At 45.6% G+C, this 22,071-nt stretch overlaps 3 non-coding genes across 3 annotated transcripts; all 3 read right to left on the bottom strand.

Moving 5' to 3' along the window:
* Positions 1–1,579: 1,579 nt before the first annotated feature.
* On the bottom strand, positions 1,580–1,653 carry TRNAI-AAU (transfer RNA isoleucine (anticodon AAU)). Its single transcript has one exon. It is a non-coding gene; the product is annotated as a tRNA-Ile (tRNA).
* Positions 1,654–1,795: 142 nt separating this feature from the next.
* On the bottom strand, positions 1,796–1,869 carry TRNAI-AAU (transfer RNA isoleucine (anticodon AAU)). Its single transcript has one exon. It is a non-coding gene; the product is annotated as a tRNA-Ile (tRNA).
* Positions 1,870–9,779: 7,910 nt separating this feature from the next.
* TRNAI-AAU (transfer RNA isoleucine (anticodon AAU)) lies at positions 9,780–9,853 on the bottom strand. Its single transcript has one exon. It is a non-coding gene; the product is annotated as a tRNA-Ile (tRNA).
* Between the last annotated feature and the right edge of the window lie 12,218 nt (positions 9,854–22,071).

The raw sequence follows: 22,071 nt of genomic DNA, 5'->3' as shown, positions 1-22,071 counted from the left end.
ATCCCCTGGAAGGGGGTGGCCCGCCTGCAAATTGGCGGCCTTTCGGGCAGACATCGCCCTCCTCTTTAAAGTCACCCTTCCTGTGGCCTCTACACAGTGTGCATTCTGGCCAGCACCATCGATACACACCTTATCATCTGCGGGACGCTTCAAAGGCATTGTGTTGTCCATGTCCTCCTCTGAGACACTCAAGGCTTCGGCCCACGAACCTGATTTGAGCACATCGCTCGCTGCCACACTGACAGCCGACAGAGAACCGGACGCACCAGAGATCGGCGCCACAGACGGCTCACTGTTACCCTCCAACGACGAAGGAGAATCAATGACGAAGGAGGATAGGCGAGCCTCCACTGGCAGTATCTTCCCCATTGATTCCACAGGAGGCATATCCAGACGTCCTTCAATGACAGGTAGTTCTTGGGCAGCAAGCGCAGCACTCTGAGTGGCACTCACAGGCGGGCCCGGGTCCGGCGGTTTTGGCTCTGGAGACGCTGGTTCTTGATGGCCAGTCACTGCAGATTCTTCTGAGTTGGTGTGAAGTGCAGAAGGCTTCTGGTCCCCATCAATTTGAGGTTCACGACCTAACTCACCAGTTACATCAACAACCTCTGACACATCCATGATATGTTCGGACGCCACGTCATCTTCTCGTGACCACTGGCCTTGACGCAGTCTATCGGCATAACTTAATACACAGTTCTCCACAGTATGGCCAAAGCGCCGGCACTGGGTGCATCGAGGCGTTCGGCACTGACGCCGTACATGACCTACCCGGCTGCATCGAAGACACAGTGGAGGTCTCCCTGAGATAAGCACTAATGCCTGCACCCCATAAACATTAAGAGTGTGAGGAATTGTACTTGCTGACACTCCGTCCTTGAGCGTGAGGGAGATTTCACGGTTCGCCGTTTCCATGTGCTCCATCCCTGGGCACCGCCACTTTTCACGCTCCACAGATTGAATCGTTCCATAAGGCTCGAAAGCTTCCACAATCCTCCGGTGCTCCATATAGCGGGGAAGCCAAAGGAGCTTAACCTTGACATTCTTTGAATCCGGGTCGAACACCATGCACCGAAGTCCTTTCACAGGGAACTCTGCTTTGTAATTAGCTTCTGCTTTGAAGAACTACTCTCGCAGGTAACCATCCACACGTGGCTCATTTGGTATTGACCAATGCACAAAATTTCCCGGAGGTCCAAAATCTGTGCAAGCGCGTCTCGAAAGTCAGGTGCTCGGTACGGGCGACCCTTAAGGTCGGCATGCAGGAAAACGGTATTAGGACAACATTACCGGTGGGCAGGCGTGGAAGGACAACTTTGTACGTTTCGGTAGTGTCCTGAGGAGTCGAAAGACCTCGGCCAACGGCCGATGCGCTGTTTCCAGCAAGCAACATTTTCAGGCTCAGCCGCCCAGAACGCCCTTCTTCCAGCTAGCAGGCCAGAACTGTTCGATGGTTCGATATAATCCCTGACATTCGGAATTGAAATCAAAAGCGCTATAATTTGCCCTTTAGCGCCTGCTGTTTCTCGGGCTCGAACCTCTATGATGAGTTAAAACCGGGAAGGAGAAAAACAAAGAGTGGCTTGCGCAGGGATCGAACCTACGACCTTCGCGTTATTAGCACGACGCTCTAACCAACTGAGCTAGCAGGCCAGAACTGTCCGATGGTTCGATATAATCCCTGACATTCGGAATTGAATTCAAAAGCGCTATAATTTGCCCTTTAGCGCCTGCTGTTTCTCGGGCTCGAACCTCTATGATGAGTTAAAACCGGGAAGGAGAAAAACAAAAAGAGTGGCCTGCGCAGGGATCGAACCTACGACCTTCGCGTTATTAGCACGACGCTCTAACCAACTGAGCTAGCAGGCCAGTTTTTTTTTCTTTATTGCATGGAAAAACTTCCGTAAAAAGGAACAACTCCACTTACTTAAACATGTCCATGTCTAAAGTTACCGGGCTGCTTAATACGAGCCCGTCATATCCCCAGCCCGACAATGCGCAATCATCAGATCATCAAAAGTCTGGGAGACATACACATGCGTCTAGATACGGCATCCAGTTTGAAGGTTCTTCACGTGCAGCATATACACTTCTCACCAAAGCACACTGCTCCCGAAACACGGATTTGGACGATCTTGGTGGCTCTGCATGCCTGTCGAACATGCGGCTTTTCCAAAGGCTAAACAGTCCCATCAACACAAATAGATCGTAAGGTACGACAGAGTTTTTGTCAGGAGGCAAAGATCTAATTGTATAAGGCGTAATTTCAATGTCCTTTTTAAGAGTTCTTTGTAGTATGTCCCAAAAGAACATAGCATCACGGCACAGAATAAAGCAATGATCAATTGTCTCAGGCACGTTACAGAGACGACAATTTACCGACCAGGGCACAAACATCTCCTTATTGTGAAGAAATGTCTTGACAGGCAACGTCGCTGTATGTAATTTGAAAAAGAACGTTTTTGCAGCTGCCTGAATGCACATTTGCCTAACACGCTTTAGAACAGTGGTGTCCAAAAACCCCAGATAAGGCTGCCGATACAACGGTGTAGGGAACAAAGACTCAGTGAGAGCCTGGGTCATCCGCTTTCTCGAGAGGCTATACAGGTAATCAGAGAAACGCACAGTGAGAAAATTGAAAGTGTCAGCAACCTCCTTAAGGAATCCCCATAAACGCCCCTCACGAGCCTGCCCACTTGGTGCGAATAAGTAAGGCAAATGTGGACTAAGACGCCTAATGAGCACAGTTATAAGAAACGGATGGTTTGCCGATTTGAAAAAGAAAAAACGGGAAACAAGTTGATGCACAAACAAGTGTACAAGGCCCACTCCACCAGACTCTAAGGGAAGAAACAAGTTGTCACGCCGCATGGGCTCCCATTGAGAGCGCCACACAAATGTTGCAAATATTCTGTGTATAACTTGTACTTTGCTCCTCGCACAATGCAGGACTTGAAGCACATACGCAAGCTTTGCAAACAAAAATATGTTACAGACCTGTGCCCTAGCAAACACTGAGAGTTCCCTACCCATCCAAGCCTGCGTTTGTCGCCGCATAGGTACGATTTGTGAATCCCTGTAGGCTGCGCTGTTACGAACTTGGTTCAGCGGAACCCCTAGGTACTGAAGTGGACTACAGTCCCAGCATATGCCTCCAAACTGGCTTGGTCTAGTGCCCCAGTGTCCCAACCAAAAACCTTTGGATTTATCTAAATTTAGGGCCGCGCCTGATACATCGCAGAACTGTTCAGTCAAGTGTAAAGCCTCAAGTACACTCTTTTTGTCAGAACAAAAGAGGGCGATATCGTCCGCGTAAGCTAAAATCTTAACTTCACATTGAGCCAGAGAGAAACCACGGATGGCTGCACTGTTAATTATACTGAGACAGAGGGGTTCCAGATATAAGCCAAACAACAGTGGAGATAGTGGACATCCTTGACGAACTGATGATTCCAGTGGTATTGGTTTCGTTAGCTCCTGATTAACAATCAGTCTTGTATACGAGTTCATATAGCACAGCTTTATGCCTTTGAGCAAAACGTCATCAATGTTTGCATTCTCCAAGACCGCGAACAAGAAATTGTGCCGAACTTTATCAAACGCCTTCGCTAGGTCAATTTGAATCAGAGCTACTTGGCCTGTCTCATCTGATACTGTCTCGATTACTGAACGTGCAATATGGATGTGTGTTTGAATACTGCGCCCTCTGATACCACACACCTGATGCGAACCTATCAAGTCCATGATAACCAGCTGCAAACGAGAACAAAGGACCTTGGCAAAAATTTTGTAATCAACATTACAGAGGGAAATTGGGCGATATCCTTCAACAGCTTTCAACCGATTAGTATCTTTGCTTTTGGGAATTAATATTGTGTGGCCTGAATAGAAAGTGGGAGGCAGGAAACCCACATCATAAGATGCTTGGAATACTTCCATCAAAACAGGCGTTATGCAAGGCGACAATGTTTTATAAAATTCGCTAGTAATACCATCTGGGCCAGGAGATTCCTGGTTCTGAAGGTCTGAAATGGCTGATTTAATTTCTTCCAAAGTGATGGGTCCCTCTACTACAGCACACTTCTCATCGTCTAGTCGAGGAAAGTTCTCAAGTAAGGAATTATAATCGAAACCCTGATTTGGATCTTTACAACTGCCGAACAGCTTTCGATAATAATCATAGAAAGCAGCAAGAATACTAGGAGCATCACTATATGTGCAATCACCATATTGAACTTCCAATATTTCCTTCGTAAGAGCATTCTCTCTTTCATCACTGAGGGCCCGACGTGAAGGTTGCTCGTCAAGAAACCTTCGAGTCCTAGATCTTATTAGGGCCCCCTTGTATCTTTCCGTCACAAATTGTTGAAGCTCTGCCTTTACGTTATTAATTTCTTCAATGTAGGCACCCGGGCTAACCCTCTCTAGCTCATGTAGCTCAGTTAGAGTGCTCCCAAGCTCACGAAGGTGGTGTCTCTTTAGGAACGCGATTCTTGCAGAGGCTTCTAAGTTTTTGGTTTCCTGTTTAAACAAGTCCCATTTTTGAAAAACTGACAGATCATGGCGTGACCATATGTTTTCAAACAAGTAGGTACAGCACGCTTAAAGATTTCATCTGAGAGCAGACAGTTATTCATTTTCCACAGTTCCCACCGAGGGTGAAGTATCTGCCGACTGTACCTCCCTACCTGAAGAGACACCATACAATGGTCACTGAAGAAGATGGGCCGCACCCAGTAACCAAACACATTTGCTAACGTGTCTGCAGAAACATAAATTCTGTCAAGGCGGGCGTTAGAGGAGAACTGAAAATGAGTGAAATGAATACTGTCGCCTTTTTCTTGCCCCACATCCACAAGGTTATATGCACAAGCCAAATCGTTAAGTAATGCAGCACTAGGGTCATATCTCTTACATAATGCTGATCGGTCCTCATCCCTACAAGCACAATTAAAATCTTTCAACAACATAATTTTGCGATCTGTGCACAAATGATTAACTAATGAAAGAAAAAAATGCCTTCTGTCTCGCTGTTTTACAGGGGCGTAAACACAAATAATTCGCCACTGCACACCTGAGATTGTGAGGTCACAGCATATAAGTCGTCCCTCGCCATCTATGCACTAAGACATGGCTGTCATCTCTAGTGTTTTGGCCAGGAATAGCATACACCCTCCGGACAAGCCTCTAGCGTGGCTAACAATAATGTTATATTCCGGCAAAAACGCTCAAGAGCAGCTTCCGTCTCTTCATCGGATGACAACTTTGTTTCCTGAATTGCTGCTACAGACACACTCCATTTCTTTAACAGATGTCTTAACTGCTGCTGTCTCCGACGATTGCGCATACCCCTGACGTTAGGGGTAGCGACTTGATATGCTGCGACGCTAGCCATTTTTGGTGCTAGTCCTTTTAAACATCATCCCCTGCAATGGGGTCGCCCGCCTGCAGATTGGCGGCCTTTCGGGCAGACATTGCCCTCCTCTTTAAAGTCACCCTTCCTGTGGCCTCTACACAGTGTGCCTTCTGGCCAGCACCATCGATACACACCTCATCATCTGCGGGACGCTTCAAAGGCTCTGTGTTGTCCATGTCCTCCTCTGAGACACTCAAGGCTTCGGCCAACGAACCTGATTGGAGCACATCGCTCGCTGCCACACTGACAGCCGACAGAGAACCGGACGCACCAGAGATCGGCGCCACAGACGGCTCACTGTTACCCTCCAACGACGAATGACAATCAATGACGAAGGAGGATAGGCGAGCATCCACTGGCATTTTCTTCTCCATTGACTCCACAGGAGGCATATCCAGACGTCCTTCAATAACAGGTGGTTCTTGGGCAGCAAGCGCAGCACTCTGAGTGCCACTTACAGGCGGGCCCGGGTCCGGCGGTTTTGGTTCTGGAGACGCTGGTTCTTGATGGCCAGTCACTGCAGCTTCTTCTGAGTTGATGTGGGGTGCAGAAAGCTTCTGGTCCCCATCAATTTGAGGTTCACGACCTAACTCACCTGTTACATCAACAACCTCTGACACATCCATGATATGTTCGGACGCCACGTCATCTTCTCGTGACCACTGGCCTTGACGCAGTCTATCGGCATAACTTAATACACAGTTCTCCACAGTATGGCCAAAGCGCCGGCACTGGGTGCATCGAGGCGTTCGGCACTGACGCCGTACATGACCTACCCGGCTGCATCGAAGACACAGTGGAGGTCTCCCTGAGATAAGCACTAATGCCTGCACCCCAAAAACATTAAGAGTGTGAGGAATTGTACTTGCTGACACTCCGTCCTTGAGCGTGAGGGAGATTTCACGGTTCGCCGTTTCCATGTGCTCCATCCCTGGGCACCGCCACTTTTCACGTTCCACAGATTGAATCGTTCCATAAGGCTCGAAAGCTTCCACAATCCTCCGGTGCTCCATATAGCGGGGAAGCCAAAGGAGCTTAACCTTGACATTCTTTGTATCCGGGTCGAACACCATGCACCGAAGTCCTTTCACAGGGAACTCTGCTTTGTTAATTAGCTTCTGCTTTGAAGAACTACTCTCGCAGGTAACCATCCACACGTGGCTCATTTGGTATTGACCAATGCACCAAATTTCCCGGAGGTCCAAAATCTGTGCAAGCGCGTCTCGAAAGTCAGGTGCTCGGTACGGGCGACCCTTAAGGTCGGCATGCAGGGAAACGGTATTAAGGACAACATTACCGGTGGGCAGGCGTGGAAGGACAACTTTGTACGTTTCGGTAGTGTCCTGAGGAGTCGAAAGACCTCGGCCAACGGCCGATGCGCTGTTTCCAGCAAGCAACATTTTCAGACTCAGCCGCCCAGAAAAAAGGAGCTAGCAGGCCAGAACTGTCCGATGGTTCGATATAATCCCTGACATTCGGAATTGAAATCAAAAGCGCTATAATTTGCCCTTTAGCGCCTCCTGCTGTTTCTCGGGCTCGAACCTCTATGCTTAGTTAAAACCAGGAGGGAGAAAAACAAAATGAGTGGCCTGTACAGCGATCGAACCTACGACCTTCGCGTTATTAGCACGACGCTCTAACCAACTGAGCTTTTTTTTTTTCTTTATTGCCTGGCTTTGACACAAATACGCCGCACTGGAACTCAAAACAACAGGAAAAAAGGAATAATATATGTACACAAAGGTAGCTAGCGTTGCCTAACACCCACTGAGGGGCAGGCATTGTCATGTTAAAATTCCTTGAGCACTGTCAAAGGTTCCAGCTTTGACAGCCACTCAGGAGCACATGGCTGCAATTTAAGCACGTCGAGCCATCGCTGCACACTTTCACGGAAATACATGCGGGCTGGCCGTGCATCTGGATCGCAGTGATAACCAGCCATTCGTGCGCGCCATATACTGTGGAGGCACATTAACATAACCTGGTCTAACGGCATATCATCGTGGTTATCCAATGGCAAATACCTAATGCCATGGGAATCAAGTGGCAACTGTTTTTTTATTGTCCTTTGCAGAACATCCCACAAATATACTCCCTCCCAGCAATGCAAAAACACGTGATCTATTGTCTCTGGCTGTTTGCAGATGAGACATTGGGCCCCCCACGGTAGCAACATACCCTTCTCTTCCATAAATGATTTTACACTCAAAGTACCGGTATGTAGCATAAAGAAAAACGTTTTAGCTCCCGGAGCAACTTGCATTTTCTTTACGCGTTTTAATACATTACTTCCTGTGCCTCCATAGTATAAAGCTCGGTACAAGGGCACCGGGAACACCCCTTCACAAACATCCTTGTATAATGTTCTCGTGTTAACATTACTTAAATACTCTTTCGAAAAACGTGCGCTTAAGAATTTCACGCTCAAAACAATTTCCCTAAAGAATCCAAACAGAGAACCAGGCATACATTGAGTATAAACTACGAAATCAGGCAACGCTCGACCAAGTCTTTGTTGACACACTGTGCGCAGGAATGGATCGCTGGCATCCCTAAAAAACATAAACCGGTTGACAATCTGTCGCACAAACAAATGACTCAGACCAAGCCCCCCATGCTTCACCTGCCGGAACAAATTTGTCCGACTGCACCTCTCCCAACTCGAGGCCCAAACAAACACCGCAAAAACTCGATGCAATTTTTGCACATTTACACGGGAGCAATGCAACACTTGCATAACATACCATAACTTACTAATTAAAAACAGGTTGCAAACTGCGGCTCTTGCAGATATTGATAATTGAGCGCTTTACCATTTCTTCGCTTTTTCACTGGTTTCTTTGACCTGCTCTAGCCAGTATGGCTCGCTTTCCTTGTAAAATTTCAAGGGCACACCCAAGTACTTTGCAGGCGTTGTAACCCACGACACATTAGCGAAAGTGTCGGGGGTCAGCTGCCATTCTCCGTGCCAAAATCCCAGGCACTTGCCCCAGTTAACTTTACTCCCTGTGACTTTGCTAAAATGTTTTACCACATCCACTGTCCTCTTTATATTCTCCTTATTTACACAAAAAACCGCAACGTCGTCTGCGTAAGCCAGCAATTTGACTTCTGACTCCTGCAGTCGAAAACCATCAATGTCATTGTTTTGTAGGGTGCTTAGACACAACGTTTCAATATAAATGCCGAACAAAAGAGGGCTGAGGGGGCAACCTTGGAGCACCGAACGTCGTACGTTGATGGGGGCCCCCAGTGACTTATTGACAATTAATCTCGTAGTGCAGTTACGGTACGCCAAAGCCACTCCCTCTCGAATAACAGAGCCGACATTAACATAGTCTAATATACTGAACAGAATAGTATGTGCCACACAATCAAAAGCTTTCTCCAAGTCCAACTGCAGTAACGCAACACATGCATGAGTTGCATCGCAGCATTCGAGCACACTTCGCGCTTTGTGAATGTTCTGAAAGATAGATCGCCCTTTGATACCGCACGTTTGGTGAGGGCCCACTAGTTCGCATATAACCGTTTGTAGTCTGCCAGCAAGCACCTTCATGTAAATCTTGTAATCAACGTTTGTCAGAGCAATGGGCCTGTAAGACGACAACTGCCTAAGCTTATCTGGTTGGTCAGTTTTCGGAATAAGTACTGTGTGCGACGATCCGAAAGACGCAGGCAGAGCCTTCAGTTCATACGCTTCATTAAATAAGGCACACAACAAAGGAGATAGCTGTTCCTTGAACGCTTTATAAAAAGCCGCACTCAGGCCATCAGGCCCGGGTGATTTCCCTGGGTTTAAATTTTCTATAGCCTGCTGCACTTCGTTTTCGCTTATTGGCCGCTCCAGTCTTTCTTTTTGTTCCTCGTCAATTTTTGGCATCGCGTCAAGAAAGTATTCTTTAAAACGGTCCAAATAAACCTCTCGGGACGAAAATAGATCTTCATAATACTCCCGGAAAGCTTTCGCGATTCCTTCGTTATCGGTTTCTGTGCGTCCTGCCCAATCTACCTCTGCCACGTGATTTCGCCTTGCATTTGCTTTTTCTATTCCCAACGATCTTTTTGTCGGCGTCTCATCCATGGCCAATTTTTCCGCTCTTGCACGCACTAACGCTCCTTGGTATCTGTCTTCTTCTATCAAGTTAATCTGTTCTTTTATTTTTCGAATGTCCTCGATCCATCTGCCGGGTGCCTTCTAACCAACTGAACTAGCAGGCCAGAACTGTCCGATGGTTCGATATAATCCCTGACATTTGGAATCGAAATGAATAAAACTATAATTTGCCCTTTAGCGCCTGATGTCTCTGGGGTTCGAAACTCTATGCTTAGTTAAAACCGTGAAGGAGAAAAACAAAAAGAGTGGCCTGCGCAGGGATCGAACCTACGACCTCCGCGTTATTAGCACGACGCTCTAACCAACTGAGCTAGCAGGCCAGAACTGCCCGATGGGTCGATATAATCCCTGACATTTGGAATTGAAAGGGACAACGTGGGATAACGCGAGCGGCGCACACAATTAGTCGCTTACGCCCATCCCTCTCCTGTCAGTCAGTAAAATGAACCAATGGCTGTCGTGCTACTTTGACGTCAGCCACGCCGCCCGAACGGCCAGCGTACAAAACGGGGAAGCGGGTTTCCCGAAGGGGAGGATGAGAGAGCTCTTATTTCTAATTTCGCTGCTTTGGGGCTCGTGTATCGCTGTAGCATTTTGCAGACTTTCTCCGGTACCTCATCGAAACATTGGACTCCTTCGCGTAAAAATCATACTCTGGACAGTGGCCCGTTAAAACGTGCTTTCAGATTGATAATGGGCATAAAATGACATTTTTGCAGTTGTGAAATGAGAAACTAAAATGCGACAACCGTTTCCCTGCTGACAAACTTGAGTGTGAGCTGTTACAGCAAGCAATACCGCAGATCACGAAATAGACAGGCCTACATTTGCATTCGACATTCTGTTATATTTTGGCGAGTTACTCCCGGAAAGAATCGAAACGCCATAGCTACAAGAGAAGTTTTTATTTTTGTATCATGATTTTTTTACTTAGTTTTCAGTCGTTCTATGTAAATCTTCTAGAGGAAAAAGATTTTGCAGTCCCAGTTGTCTACGACCAGGTTCTGCAGCAAACGTCCACCTGAGTTGCCGCCATTGTGGGCAAAGATAATACTGCCCAGATATATATTTTCGTGCATGCATCTCTGCATAAAATGTTATTAAACGCCCGATCACGCTTTCGTGGTAGGTTGAGTATGTGTAAGATATGAAAACCATCATACTATTCAACTGAACTATACGAAACATAAGGGAAGTGTCAGCAAATAAAATCAAAAGCGAGAAGGCGTATAGAGTCCACCGTCTTCCTTTGTGAGAGTATAAACGGCCAATGCCTGTTTTGTATTGGTGTCTAAAGAATAAACAAATTGAAATTCGAAAAAAAGAAAGGATTACTTAGAACTCTCCAGCATAAGTGCAATGCGTTTGCTGAAGTGTGTTCATGCTGGTGAAGAAGCTTAGCTATGTAGGTCACAATGCTCTCCTGGTGAGGGAGAGCTCGCTTTTGCACACTTGAACGCTGTGGCGAAGCTGTCAAATGGTCGGAGTACTTCGTTACACGCAGTACTTGCCTCCTCTGTGCCGCACTGGATGATGCACCAGGCTATGAAAAACATCTGAATTCCAGTCAAATGTTCGTGGTTGGCGAGGCGAAGAGGCATAGCGTTCGGCTTCTGGCGAATGAACGCTTCGTACAGCCAGTGGATGGAAATGGCTTTCTGCAGAAAGGGTTGACTGCCATCCTTCATTGGATAAGGGCCGCTACCGTTATACGGTTTTTCAACACATGGTGACTTTAAGCCGACCGTCGAATTATCATCGTCGAGTATCGTCCCGATAAAAAGTGAAGACAGAGTTTCTGCGACTTGTCCACCGATGGCCCCGTATTTAACTGCTTGGAAGGTTGGTCCATCTGGGAAGAACGGCATCTCGAAGACAATGGGCATGACCACCAGGCTTCCTGTGTCATCAACGTAGAGATATCGTACGGTATGATTTTCTAAAAAGGGAGGCATTCTCGTGTTCGTTACAGTACGGCGTCGGCCTTGGGTCGCCAAATTCAAGTTGATGGTGAAATAGCCGGTCATGTCGGGAAAGAGCTGGTACAAAGAATCGAGAGTTGGAGGATCGGTTTTCCTCAGAAACCCGAGTAAGGCGCTTTTGTCTGCAGCGCTCGATAGATGTACGCTGTTGAGAGCATCTGGTCGCCGCCCGCGAAGAAGCTTTCCCTGTGCGCTCTCTTGAATAGACGAAACCAACGCAGAGATTTCGGAAATCATGTCTCGGCTGATCATGGCCCGCATGTAACTGGCGTAAAAGGGCAGCCCCACGTAGTGGTGGGACACCCAGGCGCAAAAGCGCTCCGACTCTCGCCACGGGATTGATTCGTGAACAAAATACAACGTGGCCAGCTCCTTGCGGGTAAGTAACGATGTCACCTGCACGAGTGTCCAGCCATGGTAGTAGGCCATCTGGGCCTCACCCAATGCGGTTACGAGGTGAAAGAAAGTACTGAAGAACTCAACGTTTTCAAATGCTACAACGAGCACGGAGTTGGCCGACGTATTCAGGTGTTGCTGAAGCCCGTGCTGCCATTCACGAAGGGTGATTGCGCCACTGGCTGCTTCGGTCACCACCCTCATGCTTTGATTGCGAAGGACCGTCACATTCTGGAGCATGAATGCGTGGTAGAGCTTTGGCACGACCTTTCGTTCCAGTTGCAATAGTTCGTTGTACTCGAGGTTCTTACTTCCGCTTTTGAAAGTCTGCACCAATCGGCCGAAGTAGTCCTCGTACTGACTGCGCGAACCGCTTTGCTTACGAAGCATGTTGCTTCTCCGAAGCAACGTTTGGCCATAGGATGCTTCGGGCTTTACAGTTAGGAAGCCAGGTCGGTCCATGATGATCTTGACTATGGGACTCCAGTTCCACAACGCCGTCAGACATAGAATGCTATAAAGCAGGCGTGATGTGTTGGTGAGCTCAGGCCAACGGACTCCGCATTTATGAAAAATTGATCTCACAGCACTCAGTTCGCTGACGTTTCCGTAAGATACCGCGGCGCAAGACTGGAAGAATTTCGCCGCTTTTTGTACGGCGTTCTGTCCTCTGGTAGGCACTGTTGTCTTGAAAGCAAGTGAAGACACTCTGCAAAAAAAGCTGAAATGCAAAAAAAAAAAAATAAGTGCGCAGTGGTACCCGTTAGCTATTTATCTATTTCCAATACCTCAATGACCCCAAGTGTGAGGGGTTTCACATGAGGGGTGGGCTTGACAACATTAACAGAATTATCTCAATCAAACATATATTATTTCATAGGAATGGCTCATGATGGGCCACTGCATGCTGCACTGCATATCTACTTGACACATCTTTCATTGCTGGCTTTCCTTCCTTCTGATTGCTGTCTGCAATGCGCAGACGCCATTTTGTTGCTGCCATTCTAAAATTACAATTTCTTTACTTAAGAAAGCGTTTGACTCAGTAGAGACATCAGTAGTCGCACAGACATTGCGAACTCAGCGTGAAGATGCTCATGAAACTACTGGTAGATAGTTAAAATAACTGCATAGCAACCATAGTTGTTCATGAGAAAATTTAGCAACAAAACTTGTATAACGGAGGTTTGTAGGCTAGACCTGGAATCGGAAAGTTAGGAATGAGTGTTTCTTTATTTTACCCTTAGAGTGCACGGTACATCACAGAAGAGAAGGGAGATGGTGAATACCTCAAGAATCTGTAATTCGTTGATGACAGTGCCTTGCTGAGTAACTCGGGCAACTAATTGAATTGATTCAGTAATGATCTTTTTTAAAAAGGCAATGCAGAATGGTCGGCCAAAAAGGTAATCTACCGACGAGTAAGATAATTATCAACAGCCTCAGAAATTAACACGGGTTTACAATAGGTAGCAAGCAGCTGGAAGTGGTAAGGGAGAATTTCAACTTAGGACAGACAGTTGCAGAAAATCTAGACCCCGATATTTAAGTAACTGGGAAAATCAGATTGGGTTCTAGAGCATTTGATGAGAGATCATTATTAGCAGCTTACCAGTTGCGTGAATAAGAAAACAATATGATACCAGTGGCCACTTATGTGGCAGAAAGTGATAGTTAACGAAAGGGTTAATGTAAGTTATGAACAAAGTAGAGAGTATGGAACGGAAAATGGCAGTTCTAACGCGAAAAGAGACAGGAAGCGTGGAATGTGGACCAGGGAATAATTTCGTGTTAATGCTAATTTATGCTACTAAGACGAACAAATGGACATGGGCACGCATGTAATGCCTAGAACTGCTACCAATAATCGCTAAGGGGACGGGGACTGAGTGATTTCCAAGTGAAGGTAAGAATACAAAAAAGTAAGATGGGAGGATGAGAATATGTTCGAAGGTGTCAAGTGGATTCTCAGGCTAGCATAGAAAAGGGTAATAAGAGAAATATATAGGAGAGGAGCCTGCCCTTGATGATGATGATGATTATGATGAAAAAAGATTACAGTAATTACCCTTTCACACGTAGACATTCAGTGTAAAGAACGCGCAAATACGCGCCGCCTACACTACTGTAGCGCTGTACGAGATGTTCCCCGCCGGAAACGCAGCAGAAACATACGTGCCTGTTCAATCCGATTTCCCCAACTGATTGCTACCTCCTTGAATCTTGCCGTGATTTGACTAACACCTTTTCTCTGAGCTAGGCTCTGGCAAGTCCATTATCAGCTAGTGTATATGATCAGAGCCAAATATTTTCCCGGTATCGTTTTCCACGAATTATCTGGCCCATTGCAGATATTGACCGCGAATGCTGAATTAGGAAGATTTCATGAAGCGCGTAAGGACACTCATGGTTATTTCTTTGCATTGGTAGCCTTTTGAGCGTCTTTTTAAGGAGAACTGTAATGAACGCCTGCATAAGCACTTCTGTTTTGTCTTCTGCTCTTACTGCTACAGTTGGTACAAATTTGTTCCCTTAGAAAGAAAAACATAATTATTTTTCATGTTTTAAAAAGGATCAGAATAGAACTATGTCAAACGATTCCATACAATTTTTCCAGAATTCATGAGATTTTTGCGTTCTTGTCTTCGTGTAATAATGAACATTGTCGCAGGCTTCTCTAGCTAAGTGATAATACTAAAATATTTAAAGAGTTCAATTCCATTTTTGGGGGCGAGAGGGGGGGGGGGGAGGAACAAAGGTTTAGTCGATGGTCTTGTGCAGCAGCGTTCCTTGGTAGGTTGGAGAAAGTGCGTTCGGGTTGCGATTGAAGTGACAGAGGTTTGATTGATTCCAGCTCATCAAAAGCATTTTTGTTCCTCGAAACTGTTTGGTCCTAATGTCACTCCACTCGGAATCCCTATTTTTAGGGCACGGCTGCTACGCCCTGTTTTCAGTCCAAAGGGAAACTTAACGCAAACAAGGTAAAATTAAGGCGATTGCCCGAGTGCATCATGGCATCAGCATAAAGAGAGAGAGAGAAGAGATAAAATGGAATAGAAAGGCAGGGATGTTAACCAGGCAATGCCCAGTAGGCTACCCTACACGTGGGGACGGGAACAAATGGAGAAAAAGGAAAGAGTGCCAAGGGAAGGAGTCTATAACACGTCTAGAGATCGATAGTGAAAGGGTGAATAAAGAGCGTACAGTTAGTCTTGCGCTAAACCCCGAGTCCCTTAAAAACTTGAGTAGCGCCTTCTCTTATTTCCTTTGTGGTTAAGGAGTCCTCCAAGGGCCCAGAATCTTTTATTCAGTAAGAGTGCGAGAGTCCAAGCGGCCTAGTGTAGCAGCCAGGAAAGCACGTTCACGATCAAACTGAGGGCAGTCACAAAGTATGTGCGCAGTAGTTTCAGCACCCCCACACTGCTCACACGTTGGAGAGTCTGCCATGCCAATCACTTGGGAATATGCGTCTGTAAACGCCACTCCTAGCCACAGGCATTAGAATAAATTTCAGACTATACGTGATGGGAAATTAGGACGGTTGATAAAAATTATCAGCTCTGATGGCGATAAGCTAGGCCTCCTAATGGGCAGTAATACGCTTTTAATGCGAACGCATTACTTCGCTATGTTCACAGAATTCTGTCCGTAGGCCGCATCCGCAGGCCGCGTCCACAGACCGCATCAGCAAAATCGTGTCCGCAGCAGTTGTGAGTAATTGAGAGGCGCTAGAGGTTAATGAGTGGTTTCAGTCGACAGAGGGTGACGTAATGTTGTTGCCAAAATAATGAGGCCAATAAGTTAACTAGGTAATTATTATAGGCAGAAATGTAAACGTTGTCCGCAGCAGTTGTGAGCAATTGAGAATAGATAAAGGTTAATTAGTGGGGTCAATCTATAGAGGGTGACGTAATGTTGTGTCCGAAAAAATAATAAGGCCAATAAGTTATTTACGTGGTTAATTATAGGTAGAACACGTAAAATCGTGTCCGCAGCTGTTGTAATTGAGAAGTGGTAGAGGTTAATGAGTGATGTCAGTCGATAGAGTGTGACGTAATGTTGTGTCCGAAAAATATAGATGGGCCAATAAGTTAACTAGGTAATTAATTAGAGGCAAAATGTAGAAGTAAAGGCGAAAATAGTCTCATTAGCCAATGGCTTGGCGCCACATTTGAATGTATCAAATAATAAAATAGTTAATTAAATGAGTCAGTTAAGGTGTCGCCAAAGATGTGACGTCGCGCAACCTGAATTCGAGCGAAAAAAGGACATAGAAAGCGATTGGCGCGCAATTCGAAAGTACCAAAGGATAAAATGGTAAACAAGAAGTGAATTAAGCAACTAGAAGCAACCAGAAGCAACCAACAGCAGCATACGTGCTTTCGCGCTACTCCAATGAAGATTATACAGTGCTCTTTAAATTTTGGTTTGATTTGGTTTGGTTTATGGGGCCTAACGTCCCATACTGACACGAGCTTATGAGAGACGTTATAGTGGAGGGCTCTGGAAATTTCCCCCAACTATGGCTTTTAAGGCGCACTAAAATCACATAATACACGGGCGCCTTGATACTAGTACACTTGAAGGCTAAGTGTTCTCCCGGTTTGAAATCCCGTGAATGTTGCTGAAAATCTTTGCAATTAACCAAATGTATTTTTGGTTCAGCATTAGTCGACCGTTTAAACCGTTTACTACCACCCTAATCACTAAGATGTGAATGAGAAAGTAGTCTTGTGGCACAAAAACGCCCTATCAGGTGCTTCTCACGAGGTACATACAGTTCATGCAAGATGCTTACACTGACAGAGTTCAAGGTGAATGTAAATTGCATCTGCGCGTTGCGTTTTCTTTCGTTTTCCGTGATAAGAATGGTCATGTTTCTGATATGTTCTGCCGAAATATTTCATTTTATTTTGGTTTTCTTGAGGCGTAGTGATTTGAAAACCTTTTTATTAGGGCACCTAATGTTTTAAAATTGCTGTGTTGAAGGTAAAATGTGCTTAATGCTATTTCATTGAAATATTTCAAATTTCTACTCTCACCACTTCTAACCTCTTTCTTGCTAGTATTTAGCTAGAAAATGGGGGTGATATGTTGTTTATTGGCTAGTTTTCATTAGTCTTAGCTCACTCAGCGGCCTGTTCTCTCGTGCTTGAGTTGAGTTGCTTTTCTTTCGCAGCACAATGCAGGAGGCGACAATAAGTAATTGATTGCTTTAAGATTTTTGCTCAGTTTAAAATGATTGTGCTCAACGTATTAGGTCTGATAATTAAAGAAACATTGTTAAAACTGAAACTAATTAACAGATAATTTGCAACTAATTAACGCCTCATGTGGTCATGTGAACCTTCGGTACACATCACGTCCAATTTAAAAAAAAAAGCGGCACATTTATAAGCTACAGTTATGTTGATGGAAATATCGTACCATAAAAACTATATTCATAGGAACGGTCTAATGCTGTAATGTATTGCACATTTTCTTTATATTTATGCTGCGGTAAAACTGTGCATTTACTACTGCCTTTAAAACTAGCAAGATGATTTCCCCGAGAAGAGCACAACATACGCTTATGGAGGAAGGAAGTACACATATATTCGTCATTATTCTAGACGTTTGACGTACAAAAATATTATTCTAAAGAGAAAGAGAAAAGTCCACTGAAACATTTCCTGGTTAAAACTTTCCTCGTAAGTTACAGTTTCAGTGTGGACACTGGCAGAGGTAACTCTAGACGAAGGTGAAAGCGGGGTATACAATACAGAGAATGTATGGTATAACAGCGTCGTGCGATTAACTATTTAAGGTTACTCCACACGTGAATAGCTGAAAGTTTTCAGAAGCGGCATTTGCCCTCACAAAATATTTGCCACGGAAATAAGGGTACTTGAAACGTTCAAAGGTAGGCAATGTGCAGAGTGAGTAAGAGAACACTTTGCCCGCTTTCTATTTCTTGATCTATATCCGAAATCCAAAATCTATTCTTAATTTTTAGTAAGAATAAAGGAACGAAATGGAAGGTTACAATAAAAAAGCAAATAGGATGGACACGTAATATGAATGGAATCAATCGTCCCTAACGAGGAGACAGCGGATTGCAATGAAAGGCAAGCGTAGCAGAGCGTGACAGAAAATTATGTGGCGGACTCTTAAGGTTCGCCGGGGTAAAGTAGATGCAGCTGGCACAGGGCCAGGTTAATCAGATTCAAATGAAAGAGTCATTTGCCAAGCAGTGAAAATAGTCAAGCAGGTGACGACGATGATAATTAATATTTGCTAATCATTTCAATCCTCGTACCAACCTCACAATGAGGCGTTGGCTGCGCATTATAAAGCATCCTACTACATATCACACTAAGGGCATTGCCAAGTGTTCTCATACGTTCACCAAGACACCAGTAAATTGACGTTCGCGAAGACTGAACTGATTGTCATTTTATTACATATCTGCAACCTAGCAGATATTTCGGCAATTTAACCAGTCCCAATAGGTTGCCGCTGACCTCACCGCTTCTCTTTCCGTGCAAAATTAGGAATGCATGTAGCGACTGAAAACGCAGAACCTACGCTCTTGGTTCATGCAACAGTCAGTTAGGTCAGTGAGATATTTGGAATGGATAGCAAATGACTGTCATTGTTCTGATGCTTCTTGGAGAGTCGACTACTCAGACCGCAAGCAAGTCTATTAACCACATAAAGCCAACGCCGTTCAACTTCCCATAAAACGAGGCACATACAGGCGGCCATATTAAATACATGCATACTAACTTATCGAGGGCAACTTCTTTGACGGACAGCACGTTACGGGAGACCCAACGGGAGCAAACGTGAGCGTGGAAATCGTGGCACGGGTCGATGGAGGTGTTCAAGAAGTCATCGAGGAAGCGGTCGTAGTAACGGCACTGGACAGAGTCGCATAGTAGGCGACGCCAGGGGGGTGGCCCACTGTTTATCCAACCCACGACCACGACGATCAGCACAACAGCGGCGCAGCTTCCACAAAGCGACACAATGAAGCGCTGCTTGGCCCGTCTCTGTCCTTCTGGCGCCGGGGCACTGGCTGTCGCACAGGGAGGGGAAATAGATGGGGCCGGAGATGAATGGAAACTGGTCAGGAGATTCTGGAGGCCCTTGGAGTCGAGTCTCTTCTTGGTCTTGAAAGGCTGGAGGAAACATGCGTGAACACGAGAAAAATATACTCCATTCGTACATTTTTTTTTTTGTACGCAAACTTGCCATAAGGCATATTATATAAACTCATGTAAATGGTTTTCCGTGAGGAACCGGAGCAGGCTCCCGCTCTTAGCGTTGTCGGTGAGCCATTTAGAAAAGTCATCTTCCCTTGTTGTGGTTAGACCCACTTCGCGCAGAATTTTTGTCCTTGATTCCCTTGTCCCTGCACAAGTCCATAGCAGGTGGCGAACATCCACTTCTGCAGCTGGTGTGGAACACTTTGGGCATGTGGTTGGTCCGATTTCAGCGTGCGATTCCCATCGGCATTTTACCGACGGGGTAAGGGCCGCCCCAGCTCTTATCCTTCTAAGGGAAACCTCCTCCAATCTTGTTAAGTTACGAGGGAGTGGGAATGTACACGGGGGAATGAGGGCACGTGTACTTTTCCTTAAAGAGGATGCTAAAATGGAAACAGCGGAGCGGGCATCGAAAGGGAGCCTGGTGGGGGGCGCATTAGTGTGTGGAACTTCGTGTGTGAGGTGGTCAACTTTTCTCTGCTCAGCGTTCTCAGCATTGTCTTGTGTCCAATGTATCTGGATGCTTATCTTCGTTTTTTTATTGAGTGCGTGGATTTCCTGGGTAACAAATAGCGTCTTCGTCACTTTCTTTAGTTGTTTTATGGCGGCTAAGGAGTCTGTATAGATGTGGGCTTCTGTTATCGAATCTATTTTATTTATGGCCTCCATAGCATCGCGGATTGCATAGAGTTCCATCACAAGCGGGTCCGCGTATTCTAAAAGATACTCTTTATGTACCTTTAGTTCGCTGTGTGTTGGACTAGTAGCTGCTGTTCTACCGCCATTTTCTATAATTGATGCGTCCGTATATGCAATTAAGGTACCTGGAAGTGCATCAACCAGAGGTCGAGATGCCAGCTTTTCTTTGCGACAAAGCCGAGTGGTCTTGTTTGTCGTGATAGTAGTGAATTCCCAAGGAGGGGGGTCAGCCATTGGTGGTGTTCGAACTGCCACTTCGTTGTACAAGGATGCTATGGGATGCTCATCTAAATTTTTTAAGACACGAATAGTGGCTGTCACTGTCGTTGTAAAAAAGAAGAGTTCCAAAGCTGTTATATACGGTTCCTTCATATCAATGAGGCAGCGCGATTTCCAGAATCAAGCCATGTATCAAGTGCACTTGCAGGTCTGGGCTCCAGGCTGACTGAGACAGTGCGCATTATTAGCCGAAGACAGTGCGTAAGACAGTGGGCAATATTAGATTAAAATCCCATTTTTAACATAAGCTTTACCTCGTCAAACCTGCATCGCGACCTTGAACAATGAGAAACTGCCAGCTTGTTGCTTATGGGCGCTGCGTCGAAGCTGCGCTTTGGAATGGCACGCAGTTATTTTTCCATGATGTGTTTATCAAAAGGTGGTTTTGTTTACCACAACGGTCTTACCTAACCCCTTCTCACTAAAAAAATATATATATATTTATCATATTTATAATTTATGAAGATTCGCTAGACAGATTTTGGTTGGCATGGATTCCGGTGTCCTCCGAAATAGCGCTAAGATGGTGTTTTTGGTCTTAAAGAAGATCCGTTTCCCGTCACCTGAAGAAATTTTCAAACCTATACACGCAACCTTCTACGCTCCGAGAATGTGTATGAATTCGAGATTTTGGTGGTGGCCCACCTAAATTTGGAAATCTCCGTTTTGACAATAATCGACTAAGTTAGAGACCGATGCTCTTAAAGCCAAATTTTTGGGTACGGATACACATTTTCTACGGACACGTTGTGCGTACCAGTTCTGTACACGCTTTTCCGCACGCGCATGAGCTGTGTAAGCTTACACATTAAAAAGGCTTCCCTTGACCATGCCGTCAACGTACTACGTCTCTGATTAATTGCGGTAACAAAATGTCCCATAGGCCTTATGAAGAACTGTTGCCACATATCGGACCGTTAGGGAACCGCGTAACAAGACGCCATGTTTAATGCTTGAATCGGCTGCGCTGCTGAAGTCGCGCAAGTTGCACCTATTTTGTGCTGAGAGTTTCGTTCTGTTCGCTTGCATCCAGAGCAAAAAATGACGGAATAATAAAGGCCGTAATTTTACACGCTGCCTACATCCCCATTTTATTTCGTAAAGTGATACTGCGTTGCCAAAACTTATCGCGAACGGCAACATCAACGTGGCCACAAAAAGCAGAACAGTCGCTACCGCCATTTAATTTTCCTCGCTACTCCGTCGAATTTCTTACCACACTGCTCGAATAAGCGTCTATGAAATATATTGATATTGTTTTCGATCGTAATAGACGTACACCTGTGATTACGCTGCGTCAGCCGCCCCACGAAACTTTCGAGCCCAGTACAGGCCGGGCTCAACTTGTTACTGCGCCCGATGCTCGGCCTTGATATTTGGCGTTCCATGCTACTGTGCGAACAGGTTTACTCGAAAGTGTTTGATATTGTTTATGTTTTAAAACAGATTATCGGCGCATCTTGTATAACCCAGAGAGAAAAAAAGTTCACAATGGCTTAGCTGTAGTTAAGCCTAGGAGATTGCGAAAGCAAGAGAGGTGAAGTGTCTCCAATGGAAGACGACATCGATGGATGGATGAAATATAGGAGCGTCCTCTTTGAAACGGGGTGGTAGCAGTTGCTATCATGCTCCTGTTACGTGTCTCGAGTTGCACAGGCAGACGCCATGATCAATTCGGTGAATGTACAGGGTCGTCCACTTCTAGCTATAACACGGTCACTGATTTCAAAGCAACATTGCGCCCGACGTAGGCATATATCGATGCAAAGCGATTCGAGCACAGAAGGACCCGGGCGTGTTGCTTCACATGGTCTGCCACTAAGCTATATTGCTTGGCCGAGTCGGACGTAATGACGCTTTGAAAGCAGTGACCGTGTTATAGCTAGAAGTGGACGAGGCTGTACGTATAGCACAGACTGCGCTAGGAAAACC

The sequence above is a fragment of the Amblyomma maculatum genome, chromosome 5 (assembly GCF_055883805.1).
Source record: "Amblyomma maculatum isolate TAMU_Amacu chromosome 5, ASM5588380v1, whole genome shotgun sequence".
NCBI lineage: Eukaryota > Metazoa > Arthropoda > Arachnida > Ixodida > Ixodidae > Amblyomma > Amblyomma maculatum.
Note: the sequence above shows the minus strand (reverse complement) of the source record. Positions and strands in the feature narration are given on the sequence as shown.